Here is a 19,759-nt window from a genome sequence, read left to right as displayed (position 1 = left end):
AGGAAGCCCATCATTGGAATATACAAGCCAAGTTCTTATAATGAAAATTTCCCACTAGTATATGAAAGTGACAACATAGGAGACTCTCTATCATGAAGATCATGGTGCTACTTTGAAGCACAAGTGTGGTAAAAGGATAGTAGCATTATCCCTTCTCTCTTTTTCTCTCGTTTTTTATTTATTTTATTTGGGCCTTTCTCCTTTTTTTATGGCCCCTTTTATTTTTTTATTTTTCGTCTGGAGTCTCATCCCGACTTATGGGGGAATCATAGTCTCCATCATCCTTTCCTCACTGGGACAATGCTCTAATAATTATGATCATCACACTTTTATTTACTTACAACTCAAGAATTACAACTCGATACTTAGAACAAAATATGACTCTATGTGAATGCCTCCGGCGGTGTACCGGGATGTGCAATGAATCAAGAGTGACATGTATGAAAGAATTATGAAGGTGGCTTTGCCACAAATACGATGTGAACTACATGATCATGCAAAGCAATATGACAATGATGGAGCGTGTCATAATAAACGGAACGGTGGAAAGTTGCATGGCAATATATCTTGGAATGGCTATGGAAATGCCATAATAGGTAGGTATGGTGGCTGTTTTGAGGAAGGTATATGGTGGGTGTATGATACCGGCGAAAGGTGCGCGGTATTAGAGAGGCTATCAATGATGGAAGGGTGAGAGTGTGTATAATCCATGGACTCAACATTAGTCATGAAGAACTCACATACTTATTGCAAAAATCTATTAGTTATCAAAACAAAGTACTACGCGCATGCTCCTAGGGGGATAGATTGGTAGGAAAAGACCATCGCTCATCCCTGACCGCCACTCATAAGGAAGACAATCAATAAACAAATCATGCTCCGACTTCATCACATAACGGTTCACCATACGTGCATGATACGGGAATCATACGTGCATGATACGGGAATCACAAACTTTAACAAAATTATTTCTCAATTCACAACTACTCAACTAGAATGACTCTAATATCACCATCTTCATATCTCAAAACAATCATAAAGAATCAAACTTCTCATAGTATTCAATGCACTTTATATGATAGTTTTTATTATACCCATCTTGGATGCCCATCTAATTTTATAGCCAAAGAAGATTACCATGCTGTTCTAAAAGACTCTCAAAATAATATAAGTGAAGCATTAGAGATCAATAATTTCTATAAAATAAAATCACCACCATGCTCTAAAAAGATATAAGTGAAGCACTAGAGCAAAATTATCTAGCACAAAAGATATAAGTGAAGCACATAGAGTATTCTAATAAATTCCGATTCATGTGTGTCTCTCCCAAAAGGTGTGTACAGCAAGGATGATTGTGGTACACTAAAAAGCAAAGACTCGAATCATACAAGACGCTCCAAGCAAAACACATATCATGTGGTGAATACAAATATAGCCTCAAGTAAAGTTACCGATAGACGAAGACGAAAGAGGGGATGCCTTCCAGGGCATCCCCAAGCTTAGGCTTTTAGTTGTCATTGAATTTTACCTTGGGGTGCCTTGGGCATCCCCAAGCTTAGGCACTTGCTACTTCTTATTCCAAAATCCATCAAATCTTTACCCAAAAACTTGAAAACTTCACAACACAAAACTTAAACAGAAAATCTCATGAGCTCCGTTAGTTTAAGAAAACAAGCCACCACTTTAAGATAATGTAATGAACTCATTATTTATTTATATTGGTGTTAAACCTACTGTATTCCAACTTCTCTATTGTTCATACCCCCCGATACTAGCCATAGATTCATCAAAATAAGCAAACAACACACGAAAAACAGAATCTGTCAAAAACAGAACAGTCTGTAGTAATCTGTATCAAACGTATACTTCTGAACTCCAATTTTTTTGAAATAAATTGGTGTACGTGAGGAATTTATCTATTAATCATCTGCAAAAAGAATCAACCTAAAAGCACTCTCCAGTAAAAAATGGCATCTAATCTCGTGAGCGCAAAAGTTTCTGTGTTTTACAGCAAGATTGCAAAGACTTCAGCCATGTCTTCCCAAAGGTTCTACTTGGCACAAACACTAATTAAAACATAAAACCACATCTAAACACAGGCTAGATGAATTATTTATTACTAAACAGGAATAAAAAGCAAATAACAAAAATAAAATTGGGTTGCCTCCCAACAAACGCTATCGTTTAACGCCCTTAGCTAGGCATTGATAGTTTCGATGATGCTCACATGAAAGACAAGAATTGAAGCACAAAGAGAGCATCATATAGCATATGAAAAACACATATAAGTCTAACATACTTCCTATGCATAGGAATCTTATAAGAAAATAAATTATCAAGACAAGCAAAAACTAGCATATGCAAGAAAGAAGTGAGAAACATAACAATCTCAACATAACGAGAGGTAATTTAGTAACATGAAAATTTCTACAACCATATTTTCCTCTCTCATAATAATTACATGTGGTATAATATTCAAATTCAACAATATAGCTCTCACATAAATTTTTCTCTACATGATCCACATGCATGCAAATTTGACACTCTTCCAAAATAGTGGGAATATCATTAACTAAAGTCACGACCTCTCCAAACCCACTTATATCAAAAACTTCATAAGATTGAACATTATCAAAATATGTGGGATCTAAAGTTGACACTCTTCAAACCCACTTTAAGTATTATTGCAAACATTATTATCAATCTCATATTCATCATGGGGCTTAAATAAATTTTCAAGATTGTAAGAAGAATCACCCCAATCATGATCATTGCAACAAGTAGTGGACATAGCAAAACTAGCATCCCCAAGCTTAAGGTTTTGCATATCATTAACACAACTGACATTAATATAATTTATAATAATATCATTGCAATCATGCTTTTCATTCAAAGACCTATCGTGAATCACTTCATAAAGTACTTCATCACAATTTTCAGATTCACGGATTTCAAGCAAAACTCCATAAAGATAATCTAGTGCACTCAACTCACTAGCAATTGGTTCATCATAATTGGACCCTTTAAAAAGATTAGCAAGTGGATGGGGATCCATAAACTCTTAGCAAGCGAAGATGCAAGCAAAAACAAGGCACATGGTAACACAAGATCGAAAGGAGGAAGGGCGAAGAAAAGGCAAATGTTTTTTGAAAATCGTTTTAGAAGTGGGGGAGAGGAAAACGAGAGGCGAATTGCAAATAATGTAATGCGAGGGAGAAGAGTTTATGATGGGTACTTGGTATGTCTTGACTTGAGCGTAGATCTCCCCGGCAACGGTGCCAGAAATCGGCACGTTGACTGGAGATCAAATCTTGACTTGACTTGGTGTAAACCTCCCCGGCAACGGCGCTAGAAACCCTTCTTCACTACAAAAAAATACACTTCCGTGATGATACGTGTTTGTCACAGTAGGTCACGTTTTTTGTCATGCATGTACATCCATGACAAATTTATGACAGAATCAAGATAGTCATACCTGTGCTGTCGTAGAAGTGTTCCATGACATTACCAAAATTATCATCACGGAAGTGTCCACTTCCATGACGATAAATCGCGCGTCACAGAAGTACTTTCGTCAAGGGTGACCGACACGTGGCATCCACCGTAACGGAACGCCGTTAAGCTATCGGGTCGGGTTTTGGATCCGATAACCCGTTAACAGCCCCGACCAATGGGGATTTTCCACGTGTAAAATCATCATTGGCTAGAGGAAACACGTGTCGGCTCATCGTTGGGACAGATGTCATCCACTCACTGGACAGAAGGCGCCTATGATACGTCGACACGTGGCACGGCCCAACAGTGGCCCATTCCTGTGAAAAGGCCGGCCCGTTTGACTTGGTCAAAAGCTGGCGGGCCGGCCCATGGAAAGCCTGTTAACGGCCTGTTCGCATATAGCCCATTTACAGCCCGCTAACCCAAGGCCCGTTACGCCCTATCCGAATTAGGCCCAGTAGCGTCATCTGGGCCATCCAATATGATTCCAGCCCGTTTTCACTTCTGGCCCATGTATAGCCCATGACGTCTTTCGGCCCATATGAGGCCCTTTGTAACTCTTGGCCCATTAGCGGCCCGTGCTGAAACTGGCCCGTAATGAACAGTGTATTACTTTACACCCATTAACGGCCCGTGGTGAAACTGGCCCGTAATGAACAGTGTATCACTTTATACCCATTAACGGCCCGTTATTCCGTTGGGCCGTTTCCAGCCCAAGTTAACTTTCGGCCTTCTGAGGGCCCATTTATTCTTGGGCTCATTTGCAGCATTCGGTTACTTACGGCCCGTTACTGTCATTTTCTGCTTGTGGGCCAAATTCAGCCCGTCGTTACAGTCGGCCCGTTTGTGGACCGTTAGTCTGTTGGGCCATTTTCATAGCATCACCAAATACGGCCTATTAACGGCCCGTTATGGTCAGCCCATAAAACGTACGATTTCCATTAAAGGCCCGTCTACGGCCCATTAAAGGCCCGTACAAGACCCATAAATGAGTCGGCGGCCCATGGATCCTACGAGACGTAGAAGGCCCATGGATCCTACGAGACGTAGAAGGCCCATGGATCCTACGAGACGTACAAGGCCCATGGATCCTACGAGACGTAGAAGGCCCATGGATCCTACGAGACGTAGAAGGCCCATGGATCCTACGAGACGTAGAAGGCCCATGGATCCGACGGCCCGTGAAGGGCCATGGTCGGGCGAGTTGGCCCCCGTTTGAACGATATAGCATATTCAAAGAATTATCCTACTCAATACTATCACCTCTAAAAAGCATACACTATACAACAAAGAGATCAAGGCATAGAAAGGTAGAATAATCCTACACTATACAATAAAGAAATTACAGCCGATTATACCCACTGGGCATTATGGTTCGGCACAGGTGATAATAAAGCATACACAAACAGCAAATTACATACACTGGGCAAATACAGCTCATACATCATGGACGCGCATCAACTTAACTCCATTTGAACTATAATCTCTTCAGAAAATAGGATTGGCCGGATTCAGATAGCACAAATTTCAGTCTGCAAAATCTCCAATTCCTTCATGGTTACCTCAGTGTCTTGTTTCATTTTTTGACTCCTGCATCTAATACCTGCATGTCCAGTCTCAACTTGTTGATTATACGTTGACAATCATGTACACGTTGTCTTGCCACCTCTAGTTGATGCTCGAGAACATCAGCACATTCCAATTCCAATCCATAATCATTCGGTAACGGCCATGCCGCACTGCTCGCAGATCTTTGTGTTGATGTCACTTCATCCTGAAATGTTTCTGTAAGTACACATGACTAGGGCAAAAATATAGTTACAACAGTGAAGCGAACAAGACACTATTTTGTACTACATGGCAAAACAGGACTAACAATAATGTTACACGTCACTTTCAAAAAAAATGTTACACGTCATGAAGCATAAGCAGGTGATATTTTAAAAATTATAAAAAAGATAGTCTGTGCAGCCTGCATACAGAAATCCCTCTTAGCTCACCAGAGGAGCATGATGTTGGGGCCCAATCGAAAACACAGACAAGTTACAAATTTAGACAGCACGTTGCGTATAAGTAAGCAAGCAGTTGGCCATTCTGTGCCTCAATTAAAGTCTTAGGGAGCATAATGAACAGCAGAGGGTTTCATACAAACATACTACAGCAGGCAAAACTATGCAATCATTAGCGTAGTATAAACTAGATTGTGAGCCTCATGCAATAATAGTTGGTTAATAGACTTCAAAGCTTCAGGCACACTTCGGCAGAGTAATTAAATGGTAAGGCCTTTAATTATGTCAACTAATAGTGATACAAGTACCGAACATCAGGCATGATTATTTGGGCATCTCATTAACTGAGGACAAATAAAGCAATTGAAAAGAGAAAATTAACTATGCCTGAAACAAACAAGGAATTGAACTGTTGAGTTGCATACAGTGACTTACCTTAGCAGGTTGAAGAGGCTCAGCGCAGCTCCTACTTCTCTTGCAAGGCTCCTTCCTAACATCTTGTACTTGGAAATCCTCAATCTTATCTTCATTGCACCCCCTCTGCAAGGTGACACAAACTAGTTACTCGTCTCCTTGGAAGATAAATATGCATACTTTCCAGTCTGTGAACACAAAAGGATGAGATTATAACAAAACAACACCACATAATGAAACATGCCGCATCTCTTGCACTTGCACACAATGAAATGAGCATTTACTATGTCTGCACTATGTAAAAACTAGGCATACCTTCGAACTGGATCTCCAGGTACTCTTGGAGAGCCTACTGTAGTGTACAGCCAAACCTTTATGTCACCTATGAGTTAGACAAGGCCCCACTACAGCAGCCCTTAGTGTTTAAATCGTTGACAAGCTCTGTTAGAGTGTTAGGTCAAGAACAGCAAGTAATCAAAGCAAACAGTCCTAGTATGGCTGGCTGATGCAAACAAGCAATTGAACAGATGTGTGAGCAAATCTTACATATCAAGAAAAGAAGCAAAGAAGGAGGCTTAAAGACCATCACTTGACTGACCAGATTTAAGGGGCATTTAAACATCATGTGCAACGTATGAACTAACATAAACATTGCATATTCCAGATTCTACAATGGAATGCACATGTATTAGGTTATGCCATGTATGATGATGCCTAAATGTACAGATAGCAGGCAGGAGTGATTCATCATTGCACGCACAATTGAATTGCAGGTTAAGGGCCAGTTCGATTCCGCCTTTTCAGGGCATATTGTCAAAATAAGCCATAAAAGATGTAAAGAAGTCATTTTTGAGTTATGGGCTTGGGCTTAACTAATTTCGCTTTGGAGGGGGGTGTTTCGGGTAGAACCTCACTAAAAATTGAAGGGAAGGGGAATAGTGAAATGACTCTGTTGTCTGCCTATATTACACTCAAAATGCAACTGCTGACGCCCGTGTCACACCTGACCCTCAAGTAAAAACAAACACGCAAGCATTCATTGCCCTGCCCGCTTGCATCTCCTCTCCCCTTTCCCTCTACCTCGATCCCCTGCCTGCAGCACTAGGGTTCCTCCAGCGAGCCGTCGCCACTGGTCCCATCTGGCCTGGTCCTCGACGATGCTATGTCCAGCTAGGCTACATGGCCGGCGGGTAGGGGCAAATCTCCCTGGCTGCTCCTCCCTCTGGCGCCGCCCCTCATTCTCATGGTCTCCAGCAGCTGCTCCACTGTGGTTCGTCCAACGCACTACTCCGGCGGGCGCTGCACAACTACGGCTGATGCCACACTGCGGCAGAAGGCACCTTATTCCCCCTCCCCTCCTCCCAGGCCATGGCCTTGAGGTGCTGTTGAAGGATGAGCTCATCCAACAAGGTGAGGATCTCCTCTGATTTTTTGCCAAATTTTCATTCTGATCCACTATACGATGAATTGCTATGAGCTGCTTCTGCTGCTGCTATATGATGCATTGCTATGAGCTGCTCCTGCTGCTGCTATATGATGAATTGCTATGAGCTGCTGCTGCTGTATGATGAGTTGCTATGAGCTGCTGCTGCTGCTGCTATATGATGAATTGCTATGACCTGCTGCTGCTGCTATATGATGAGTTGCTACAAGCTGCTCCTGCTGCTGCTATATGATGAATTGCTATGAGCTGCTCCTGCTGCTGCTATATGATGAATTGCTATGAGCTGCTCCTGCTGCTGCTATATGATGAATTGCTATGAGCTGCTGCTGGTATATGATGAATTGCAGACTGCTGCTGCTGTATGATGAGTTGCTATGAGCTGCTGCTGCTGCTATATGATGCTTTCAGGTGGTGCTGCTATACGATAATAACCAGCCACTTGGACCATCGAATTTCAATAAATAATTGTTCTTCATTTAAATGTGGGTCATGCGTTCTTCGTTTAAATTAGGCAATGGGATCTCTATGGAAAACATTGACCAAAGTAGATTGTGCCAAGTAGATGGTATCTTTGTATTTGCATTTTGAGCAAATAGTGATGGTCTGTTTTCCTATCATATTAATTACTGCACTGGGTTCAATTTGTGATGTTTGCAAGTCAAATTAATTTCCATATGGGCAGCAAAATGAAAAAAATATAATGCAATCTAGACTTTCCACTGATCATACCAAAGATAAGCTGAAAACGCAATGAAAAGAACTGGTTGGCTTATTACATGGAGCTTATATTCACAGGTGCTTATTTTCTTAGGATAACTCGTAATAACTGTCCCTAAGAAACTTGGCTAATAGAACTGGCATACAAATAACATGTCACGATGATTGCAATGGAGGAGTGACGTACCATAGCACACTGTATAGGCTCACCGCTGCCTCTCCTTTTTTTGCGATGTTCCATGAAATTGCCACATACATCTTGTACTTTTTCATTGTGTAACCCTATCTGCAAGTTGACACGGCTAATTTCAGACATCTCTACATGATACTACATTGCATATCCCTTGCGCATATTTAAACCACCAATTAACGATTGTGTGCGTACCATAAACTAGCCATGACTCTGTATGCTGGACTAGCAGGCACTCTAAGGGAGCCTAATGTAGTGCACTGGAATTCCTACATGCCACCTACGATTTTGTGTAATGTACTGCCCCTGTTCCTAAATATATGTCTTTGTAGAGATTCCAGTATGGACCACATACAGATGTATATAGATGCATTTTCGAGTGTAGATTCACTCATTTTGCTCCGTATGTAGCCTATAGTGGAATCTCTAGAAAGACTTATATTTAGGAACGGAGGTACGAGGTAGTATCATGTATGACATCTACATATCTAATTTAGCAGCCAGTAGTAGAAATCATTGTCTGCACAAAGGGATTACTGGTCGAAAATCCTAGCAAAGCACGCTGGCAGGCACAGAACAATACAAGAGAGAGAGAGACGCGCTTACAAGATCATAGCAATGCCTCAGTCCAGGATCTTGGTTGGCCAAGCTGTTAGATCCAGAAGAAACATCGTCCTTGTAGTTTTTGCCAGCTGCATAACAGGTAACAGCGACCGGTTAGTATATTTGAAGTACATCGGGCAGGTGATGCTGGACGGGTTTAAAGGTGACAAGTACCTAGGCCGTGGCGGGTGCTTGGCATCTCTCCAGACGGTGGGAATCAGGTTAGAAACGTCGAGGGTGATGACGCTGCGCTGGCTGTCGGGGTCCGGTAAGGAGATCTAGAACCGTCGAGTAGGGTGTTTGTGGAGCGGCTCCGGTAGGGTGGACTACGGTGTGGGCGAAGCGGATCTGTGGCCGTGGACGAGGGCGTAGGTGAAGCTGCTCCGGTGGTTGGGTTAAGGATGGTGTCGACGACGCGGATCTGCGGCCGTGGACGGGGCGTCAGAAGCTGCTCCGGTGGTTGGGTTAAGGATGGTGTCGACGATGCGGATCTGCGGCCGTGGACGGGGCGTCAGAAGCTGCTCCGGTGGTTGGGTTAAGGATGGTGTCGACGATGCGGATCTGCGGCCGTGGACGGGGCGTCAGAAGCTGCTCCGGTGGTTGGGTTAAGGGTGGTGTCGACGATGCGGATCTGCGGCCGTGGACGGGGCGTCAGAAGCTGCTCCGGTAGGTTGGATGAGGGTGCGAGGAAGCGGATCTGAGGCCGTGGACTTGTGAGTTGGCAAAGCGGCCCCGGTAGGGTTGAGAATGGTATAGGCGAAGCTACTCCGGTAGGGTTGACGATGGTGTCGGCGAAGCGGCTCCGGTAGGGTTGAGGAAGGTGTCGGCGAAGCGGCTCCGGTAGGGTTGAGGAAGGTGTCGGCGAAGAGGATCAGAGGCCGTCGACGGGGGCGTCGGTGGGGCGGCTCCGGGGGGTGTGGACGAAGCGTCTCCGGTGGGGAGTACGAATGAGCCGCTGCAGATGCGCGGCGGTTGACGAGAGTACCGGCGAAGCAGATCCGGCGCCGTGGACAAGGCCGGCACTGAATGGGCTGTGGTACAGTGGTGGATGAGCAGTCTACTTGTTTCTAGGGGAGGTGGGAGGGGTAGATGCGGCCGCAGAAGCAGATCCGGCGAGGTGGACGCCGCTGGCAGTGAATGGGCTATGGTACGCCGGTGGATGAGCAGTCTAGGGTTTCGAGAGGGGAGGGGAGAAAGGGCGATGAAGTACGGACGGCGTGATGTAAGATGCTCTGGTGCTGTGGAGTTAGTCGTTTTTGCGGGAGGGGGAGAGGAAATGGGGGTGCCGTGTAGTGGGGGAACCGGAAGTTACCAAAGCAGCCCCGACCTATCATGTAGATGAGGGCGGTATTGTAACTGTTGGTCTCCGTGCACCAAGGACAAAAGGGGGATTTCGCATGCTAAAGACTAAGGTGGCGGAAATTTTAGAAGGAGGCGGGAGATTTTGCCGCCCGCGGGATCGTTCGTATCCAGTTTCAACTAATTTTGGACCGTGCTAGCGGGAAGGTCATGCTAGACTGTGTACACGGGGCACGCGTCAGCAGTTAATAACTGGTGTGAAGTCCACCCCAGAAAAAAGACAATAACTCGGGATGATGCGCCGATAACTTGGACGTTCACACGGGCGCGGCCAATCGTACGGGTGTAGTGGCGCGTTCACAAAAAAGGGATCAAACGCTCAGCCTATGTATTTCTCGTGTAAATAGATAATTTAGTGCCATTGGTTATTTACTTTAAACATAATGCATTGACGTGTTAGTGTAGAGGCGCACAAAAAGAAATGGATATTGTAGTCAGCTACTTAAAAGTGTTACCTCATATGATTACATAGCCTCCATTTCATAAATTGCGTACCCGTTGAATTCATATATGAATATTACATATATTACTTCAAAATAGAAACTTAAATCATCCAAGACTAATGAATTTGAATGCAAGAGTAACAATGGTGCATATACATGATAGCTACATTGGTTGTTTGAAGAAACATCACTGTAACTTTGGCATGCACAACTGAAAAGGTTTATTTAAATAGAAAAAAATGTGATATGTGAGTGTCCAATCTTTATAGCGTTGAATCGATATTGTACCTTTGGCCACGATACGAAGTAGATATTGACTTATGTTCAAGCGATGCACGTCCACGATCGCTAGATAGTGATACGTGAATGAATTGTGCAATCTCTCTCACACGCATACATATCTCATTTCCCTGTGGGCATCGGAATCACACACGCGCACTTCGTGTATTTCTCTCCCTCCGTCAGGGTTAAATTCGTCTTTCTACCCCGTCCTACAAGTCTCTCACACAGAAACACACACGCTCTCTATGTCTAACACGCCCACCCCTTTAATTCCGCCCACCCACAGCCACTAATGTCTCAAAGTATAATAATGTCTCTCACACATATGCTATCTACCTATCCCTTAATATAGCTAGATATGTGTCACACAAACTCCTTCTCCCTACTAGCAAGATGCCCATGCGTTGCACGGAACATCAAGATGCATTTGTATGAGAAGTTTATCTTGTGGGAGAAAAGGATGAACGAGGGAATGCCTTATTTGCAAATGCGGAGAGGGGTGTGGGTATCTTTTTGCAAAATTGCCATAGTTTCCTTCCTGTCCGTCGGATATAAATCGGATGGCCTATATTGCAGGATGGCAGGAACACCATCATCACCAACTCTGTTTTTTATAAGAGTAGAGATATGTGAGTGTCACTGCCCCCCCCCACACACACCCACACTTCCCAACACCGAAGGAGTAGGGTGACACCTCGATCTTGATACTAATCTATCGACTGGCTTCTCTCTCAAACATACACACACACACACACTACCCGGCACCGAAGGAGTAGGGTGGCACATCGATCTTGATAATAATCTATCTACTCCTCTTTCAAACACACACACACACACTCGCTAGTTGTGCCTCTGTGCCTACCGCGCACACTCTCGATACGTCTTTCTCTCCCTCCCCCCCAACAATGACAGCAGAAGGGTGACAACTCGATCTGATCATAATCTGTCAATTGGTTTCTCTCTCAAACATTGTGTCTCGGTGCCTCGCTCGGTAGCCCCCTCGATATGTAGACTTCTCGCGCGCGCACAGCTGTAGTGACGATGACGCTGAACCCAGTGTGCCTTGTTTTTACCGGCCTCATGTGATAGTTTTCACCCTGTTTTCTGTTAATTAACAAGGCAACCTTTTCTTTGTTACTACTAGTGAATCTGAAATCATTCGGGGCAGACATAAAATATATCACTTCAACCCAATTATCGCAGCAACTATTTTAAAAGAAATTAGCTAGCTGCCCGTGCGTTGCACGGAACATCAAGATGCATTTGTATGAGTAGTTTATCTTGTGAGAGAAAAGGTTGAACGAGGGAAGGCCTTATTTGCGAACGTGGAGAGACGTGTGGGTATATTTTTGCAAAATTGCCATAGTTTCTTTCCTATCCGTTAGATATAAATCCGACGGCCTATATTGCAGGATGGCACGCACACCATCATCACCAACTCTGTTTTCTACTCCCTCCGTCCGAAAATACTTGTCATCAAAATGGATAAAAAGAGATGTATCTAAAACTAAAATACGTCTAGATACATTTCCTTTTATCCATTTTGATGACAAGTATTTCCGGACGGAGGGAGTATTTGTCTTTTTAGAGATTTCAACAAGTGACTATGACCGGACCTTACCAACATACTCAAAAAAGTAGTCCATAATTTTGATGTTACCCTCTTTTCTTGGCGGTGCAGTGCCATCTGGATACCTCATAAATAAATCAAGGACAAATCTGACCCCTTCCTGAAAAGACATACGGAGCAAAATGAGTGAATCTACACTCTAAAATATGTCTACATACACATCCGTATGTGGTAGTCCATTTGAAATCTGAAAAAGACAAATATTTAGGAACGAATGGAGTATATATAAGAGTAGACATGGAGATATATCTCCAGCATGGTCTACAACAAAAATGTGCTGGGCTGGTTAGCGCCGGATGCTCGCAACGCGATGACATGAGTTCGAATTCTGTCTTTTAACTTTATATTTTTATATTATATATTACTCTACTTATTTAATATATACTTCTTTCGCTACTGTACTGACAGTGGAACCCACAGAGTACTTAGAATACAAGATTAAGGATGGACTTGTTTCTTTTTAACTTTCTGTACGAAGCTGTAGCCACCCTGCAAGTCACGTGTACACTGTACATGCAATTAACTTTTTATAGAGGGACAATCATACAGGCAATTAACTCAAATGGATTGGATGTCACTCTATTATTTCCAGCATAAAGAGCATCTCCAACGGCAGCCGGCAAATTTCCTCCCGCTTCCTTAAGCGGAGGACGACATCAAACGCCAGCGGCATACATTTTTACAACTCTAACCAACCAGATGAAATTCGTGCAAACACGGACTGATTTCATATAAGCATGAAGGATTTCGTATAAAAAAGCCGGATCTTCATATAAACATGATGGATTTCATTACATTTACATGAACTAAGAGGTGCCAATCCGGCTCTCTTGTATAATTAATACTCCCTCCGTCCGGAAATACTTGTCCTAGAAATGGATGTATCTAGACTTATTTTAGTTCTAAATGGCCGCCCGCGGATCCCTTTGTCTTCCTCATGTCCGTCAGACACTTGCGGGGTCGACGAAGGTCCTCGGAAGAGACGAAGCAGCAAAGAAACCACCTGAATCCGCGGTCGTCGCCTCGGCGGTGGCCTTCATGGGTCCCAAGTGGCGGCGGCCTCCCGTGTTCTACTTCTCCTCGATGATGGCGGCGGACACGGAGAAGCTGGCCACCGACTCGTCGCTCTCCACGCACCCGGCTTCTGTCTCTGCCTGCATGGCGCTGCCGCAGGCACGGGAGGCGCGCCCACAGACACGGGAGGCGCGGCCACCGCAGACACTGGTGGCGCGGTACGACGCGGCAGCGACGGCGCCCGTACCGGCGTGCTAGCCGCCGTGCCGGCGTGGAGCAACTCGCCACTCCTCATCGAGCTGAACTGGAGCGGCGAGTTGCTGAACCACGCGCCTGCTTGGGGCGGCAACTGGCTCCGTCGGGCCAAGCGAGGTTGGTGAAGCACCGAGCGGCCTCGCCCGTATCCGGAGGGCTCGGCGGGCCACCCAGCCGGGTAATATGCCGGAGAACGGCTCATCGGAAGCCATCGGAAGAGTGGAGAAAATGGTGAAGGAGGAGATGGGGGAGCGGCGGAGGGGTGCGATTCTTGCCCGCTGTCTGTCTGGCCTCGTGTAAATAGAGGGCGGACGGTAGGAGCTTGGCCGGCGTCTGGCCTCGTTTAAACTGAGGGCGGACGGGAGGAGCTCGGCCGGTGTTGCGTTTAATTCCGGCCCGCTCATGAACGGACGTGTGGCAGGAGTAGGATTCTCGGTTTGCATGCGGGTTTAACGGAGGGGTTTAATGGAGGCGCCGGGCGTGCAGCGGGCGGCGCAGTACTATTCGATTTGACAGCAGTAATGAGCCGTCAAATCACAAAGGCCCTCGCCTCTCGTGAAACCGACCGAGCTAGACTGCCCCGCCCTCTAGCCTTTTAAAAAATGTATATACTCCACTTTTGTACAGTAGTAGTATCGATGGATTGCGCCATGGAGCAAAACTTGAAATTAAAAAAAGGTGGTACATATAGAGAGCGCTCGTCGCCAAATTATGCATATAGTACTATTAAAAAGGCTTGTCACAATAATGGTGTCCAGCACAAGTGCACAACCCACCCCTCAAATAAAACTAAGCACCCTGGAATTCTTTGACAAAACTAAGCACCCTGAAATTCTTTGACAACTAAACTGCTGGCTATATGATGTTGGCCATATATATTGTACGTATATAATGTGAAGAAACGAGTGGTAGTACTATACCAACTAAAAGATGAAATGTAAGAAATACTAGTATGTACGTACTGAAGAGTTAAAGTAACAAGAAGAAACATAACATAGTTCTGCTGGGGGCTCAGCACAACACACCCCTCAAATTAAATTAAGCACACCTGAAATTAAACTTTGCAACTATTCCGGTAGACACTGCATTAGAACCACCATGAGCAACGACACTGCCACCTTACTCGGAGTCCTCGTCCACGTCCTCGACTTCGTCCTTGTCCCTCTTCCTCTTGGCCGATACTTCTTTGCTTGAACCGCACACTTGGCTGTTGCTCTTCATCCAACCCTTGTAGATATTGAAGCAAAGGTAGCCATCCATTGCAGCGTAGTGGATGTGGTCTATATCTAGTACATTCCGCTGCCATGCATGACGATGAAACGTGTATGGAGGTTTCTCCAGTTTACCGTACGAAGGATGAACCATGGCTCCTGCCAGGGTCAGCATTGAAGGCTGACGAGAGGACACCAGCCGATTCTTCTGGAGGTCGAAGGTGTTGCCTACAACGAGGCCTATCCGACGCAGGACTTCTTTGTCGTTACCAAAGTCTACAGTAACGAATTTGACTAGGTTGCTCTCGAGGAAGTCCTTAAAATCCTGGCACTCAACGTCGGCATGGCATATGTGGTAGACCAAGCATAAGTCATGCACGCAAACCTGGATCACGGCGGGCTTCTTCCTCTCTTCGTCCTTTAGATCCTTCTCTCGTCCCAGGACTGTGGTGTACTCAACATCTAGCCCAGCGACCCACTCATCATCTGAGTCTTCGAACATGCGTCTGAAGCGAGAAAGGCATCCTTTCACCGTCGCGGAAGAACGGGTGTAGATGACGTCGAACTCATCGCCGGTGATGGTTCTAACCTTGTACTCACCGCCGATCGGGGAGATTTGGGACGCCATGGATTTGGGAGGAGGGTTAGGATTAGTGGAACTGCCGTAATGTGAATGGACGGGACGACTAGGAGCGAACCGCCGTAGTATTGAAGGACGTGCGGGGACGAGTAGGAGCGAACTGCCAGCGTGCGAACGGCAGGGTAGTGGCTTTCCATTCTCCCATGATACGGGCTTCCGAGAGCCCTTGGATCTGAGATCGAACGGTTGCATGGCGTGATTCTAGACCTATGGGTGAATATCCTATCCTGGAGGGTTATTCTGCAAATTTTCAGCAACTTAGCATGCGACCGTTTGATCTCAGATCCAAGGGCTGCCAGCAGCCCGTATCGTGGTCGCGCCTACCACGACCGTCGCGTCGCTCGTGCGGTCGCGCCCTTGGAGATTTAACACGGTGCGTTAGGCTATCTGATGTTGGCATGTCATACATAGTCATCACTTAGTCACTCATACTACAACAAGGTTTTGGCTATAAGGTTGGCTATAAGTGTATTTTTTTACTTCTCTCTATCTCTTTCTTCGTACTCCCTCCGTCCCATAATATAAGAACGTTTTTGACACTAGTGTAGTGCCAAAAACGTTCTTATATTATGGGACACAGGGAGTACTAGTATTTATTGCATTTGCCAAGGAGTGACCTCTTCCAATGAAATGGTGTTGCTAAGTTTGCTTCATTTAATTAGCTATAGACTCAAAATTGTCTTTTCACCTAGGTACACGCGCTTAGCACCGTTTCTTCCTTGGGTCACCAAACTAGTCTCTCTCTTCTTGATTAACTTGCCACATCAGACTTTATGCCTATGTGGCAAGCTTAAGCACCTGTAGGAGCAAGTAAGTACAATAGTGCGCTTTACATGGCATTTTTGCATATGTGGAGGAAAGAGAGGCAAGGAAAAAGTGGAGAAGTGGGCTCTCATGCAAGAGCCAGCCTCTACTACATGGTGGAGCATTGGGAGAGGCACCTGTATGGAGGTGGTCAGGAATCGGGAGACTCACGCCGGTCGTAGCGCCGCAGTTAAAATGATAATGGCAAGTCAAATCACGGGGCCCCACCTGTCCAGCAGTAACTCGCTGTCAAATCACACAGCCCTACGTTTGCAGCAGCCTACTCCCTCGTCTTCTCGCGTCTCTGTCGAACCGACTAGGCGGAACTGCCCCGCCTACCGCGCAGGAAAAGCCCGCGCAGTATACTCCCTCCGTCTAGGTGACCAAGGTGGAGAGGAAAACGAGAGAACTTAATGTTTAGTATTTGCTAAGGCTGGTTGTAATGGTACTAGCCTTAGCAATTTTGATGAGGTGTCATAGAATTAAATGAAGAAAGAGAGAGAGTTGAGTACTATGTGTCATACATGGCAATAAATAAAGTACTACATGATACTAATATATGATACATGGCGCAGGAGTACTAAGTATTATTAATACAGTTTTGCTAGAACTCATCTAGATGAGATATAATTTGGTCTCATTCATCTTTTATAGCCATTGGATGTGATGCTATATAAGATGCGTGTGTGCTGACGTGGGTTGTATTTGTTCTTGTGCAACGAACTGACCACTGCATGTCATGTTTGATAGTCTCAAGTCATTAAAAGCATACAAGCCCCACATCTCTTCTTGGTTGATTCCTCTATTTATGTCAAAAAATAAGAAACAACGTGAGAGTTAATGCACCACGCCTATGTGTTTACTATTTGGTTTTCGTAAGATGACTTAATACTCACCTAGACGGAGGGAGTATTCGATTTGACAGCGGGCGGCGCAGTTCCCGATACGGCTTTAATGCAGACGAGGGAGGGAGTAGCGGTTCCCGATATGTTGAACGGCCAATGCATCCTCCTTCAATTAATGCATGAGGGAAGTAATGGGAGGAGGTCCGGGAAAAGAGGCTGCACGATGTGAATGCAACGCAGTTTGCCCTCATTGCCCTCATATAAAGGCGCCCCTCCATTCCAATGCATCTACCACATCGTACGCACCTAAGCATTTGCCTAAGCACCTACACTAAGCGCAAAAGAGCTCACTCCAGACCCATGGCGGCGATGCGCGTGAGCGGCCAGCGGCTGCGCCAGATGGTCCACGACGCCGGCCTGCGGCATGGCGCCGAGGATCGTCTCCAGACGGTGTTGGAGACCGGCTGGTGGATGGCCGCCGTCGACGCCAACTACGACTCTCAGTTGGACCAGATGATCGTTGCCACCAGCAACAAGTTCACCGTCCTCAAGAAGCTCGCGGACGACATCGCCGTACTCCTCCAGCCCGCGCGCCCGGGCTCCTCATTGCCTGCCACCCTAATCGGCCTCCATGGCCGGAACCTCTTTCAAGCACTGGTGGCCCTGCGACTGCCCGCCGACGCCACGAAGAATGTCCACCTGGAGGTCGCGCTCGCCGCGAGGCGCCTCGCCCTGCAAGAATTCGTCGACCTACACATCCACGTGTACGAGCAAATCGTGTACATAGGTATCTACAAGGCCAGTGAGGACGCTACGACGTTGGCCTTCCTCAACCGGCTGGAAGCCTTGGATGCCTTTGCTGAGAAGCACCTCGACCTCGCCACAAAAGCCGCCGCTCCTTAGCCGCCGGTCGGTGGCCCGGCGCACTAAGTTGAGGAGGAGGAGGTCGTACGTTCGTGGATCCATCTTTCTTCTTGCCTTCTGTAACCACCACTGCGATCGCATCATCGTGGCCTTAATTCTTATTGTGCTGTTGCATTCTCGTTCCAGTCAATACCGACATGTGCGATCCCTTTGCTTAATTATATGCATCACTGTAACTAGTACTCCATCCGTCAATTTATAAGTTGTGCTTACCTTTTCCATCAACTTCGTGCAACGCGCGGGCATCTTGCTAGAAACACTAGAATATGTCTATATAATCCGTATGTGATAGTCCATTTGAAATCTCAAAAAAGACAAATATTTAGGTACGGAGGGAGTAATATATTAGGAGTATATCAAAACAATAGTGATTTCTTTCAAGTTTGTGAACAAATACTACTATTCTACTACTTTGGATCCGTCGCAACGCACGGGCACATTGCTGGTAAAAGGAAAAGGCCTGCCGCGTTCGCGTCGCACCCCCACACGCCCGGGAATCGGGAGTACAACACGGCCCGTCCGGCACGACACATAGCTTAGGGAAGGCGTGTTGCCTAGCATTTTCACTTTCATGTGGGACCGCCGTTGAGCAAACCGACACCCCGCCCGCCGCCGGGTTGGAAAACAGAAACGAGGGGAAGATCTAGCTGTAGCACGGAAGCCAAGAAATTTGGTGTCAGACGGGGCTCGTTGATAGAGTAGGAGCATTCCGTACTAGTACTACTCCTACTAGTACCAAGTTTGTACTCCTAATACTATATTACTAGTACTACCACTATACAACTAGTAGGTACGTGCACGGCACAACATCGTAGGAACAAAAAACGGGAAGATCTTGTTTTGGGTGATTTATCTTTTTTTCAATCAACGTAGTATGAATAATATGATGTGGGGGGCACCCATGAAGCTTATGTGGCTTGGTTGCATGGCTACGGAAGGTTAGAGAAAAATAAATAGATAATGTGTTTAGAGTGCACTCCACTAAATAGATATACTTTGGATCCATTGCAACGGACCGGCACATCTATATCTATACCCCCTATATAGTGTGTGAAAAACTTTGAAAGTTGGTCGTTGGATGAAGCCAATCCGACGGTACAAAGATGGCAAATCCGAGCACTACTGGCCGTTGGATATCATCCACCAGATTCTGCCACATGTATAATCTAGAAGACTCCATGGTTGAACTTAATTCATGACTAACTTTGCCACAACTAAGCTTAGGCAAAGTTATTAGTTCTTCAAAATGAGAGCCACAAGTTGGCAAGCCTAAGGGAATCTTGCCACATTTTTTGTGTGTATGTCATGTGGGGCCTTAGTGTGGCTTGCCTAAGGTGTGGCTTGAACCAAACACTCACCTAAGTTAATCAAACTTGCCTAACCTTACATTCCACCAGATTTTGCCACATGTTAGAATCCAGAAAGCTCCACATGTAGAAGCATAATGCACAAACCACCAGAATCTCATGCGTGCAATGCA

The sequence above is a fragment of the Triticum aestivum genome, chromosome 2D (genome assembly GCF_018294505.1).
Source record: "Triticum aestivum cultivar Chinese Spring chromosome 2D, IWGSC CS RefSeq v2.1, whole genome shotgun sequence".
NCBI lineage: Eukaryota > Viridiplantae > Streptophyta > Magnoliopsida > Poales > Poaceae > Triticum > Triticum aestivum.
The sequence above is the reverse complement of the archived record's forward strand: the minus strand, read 5'-3'. Positions refer to the sequence as shown.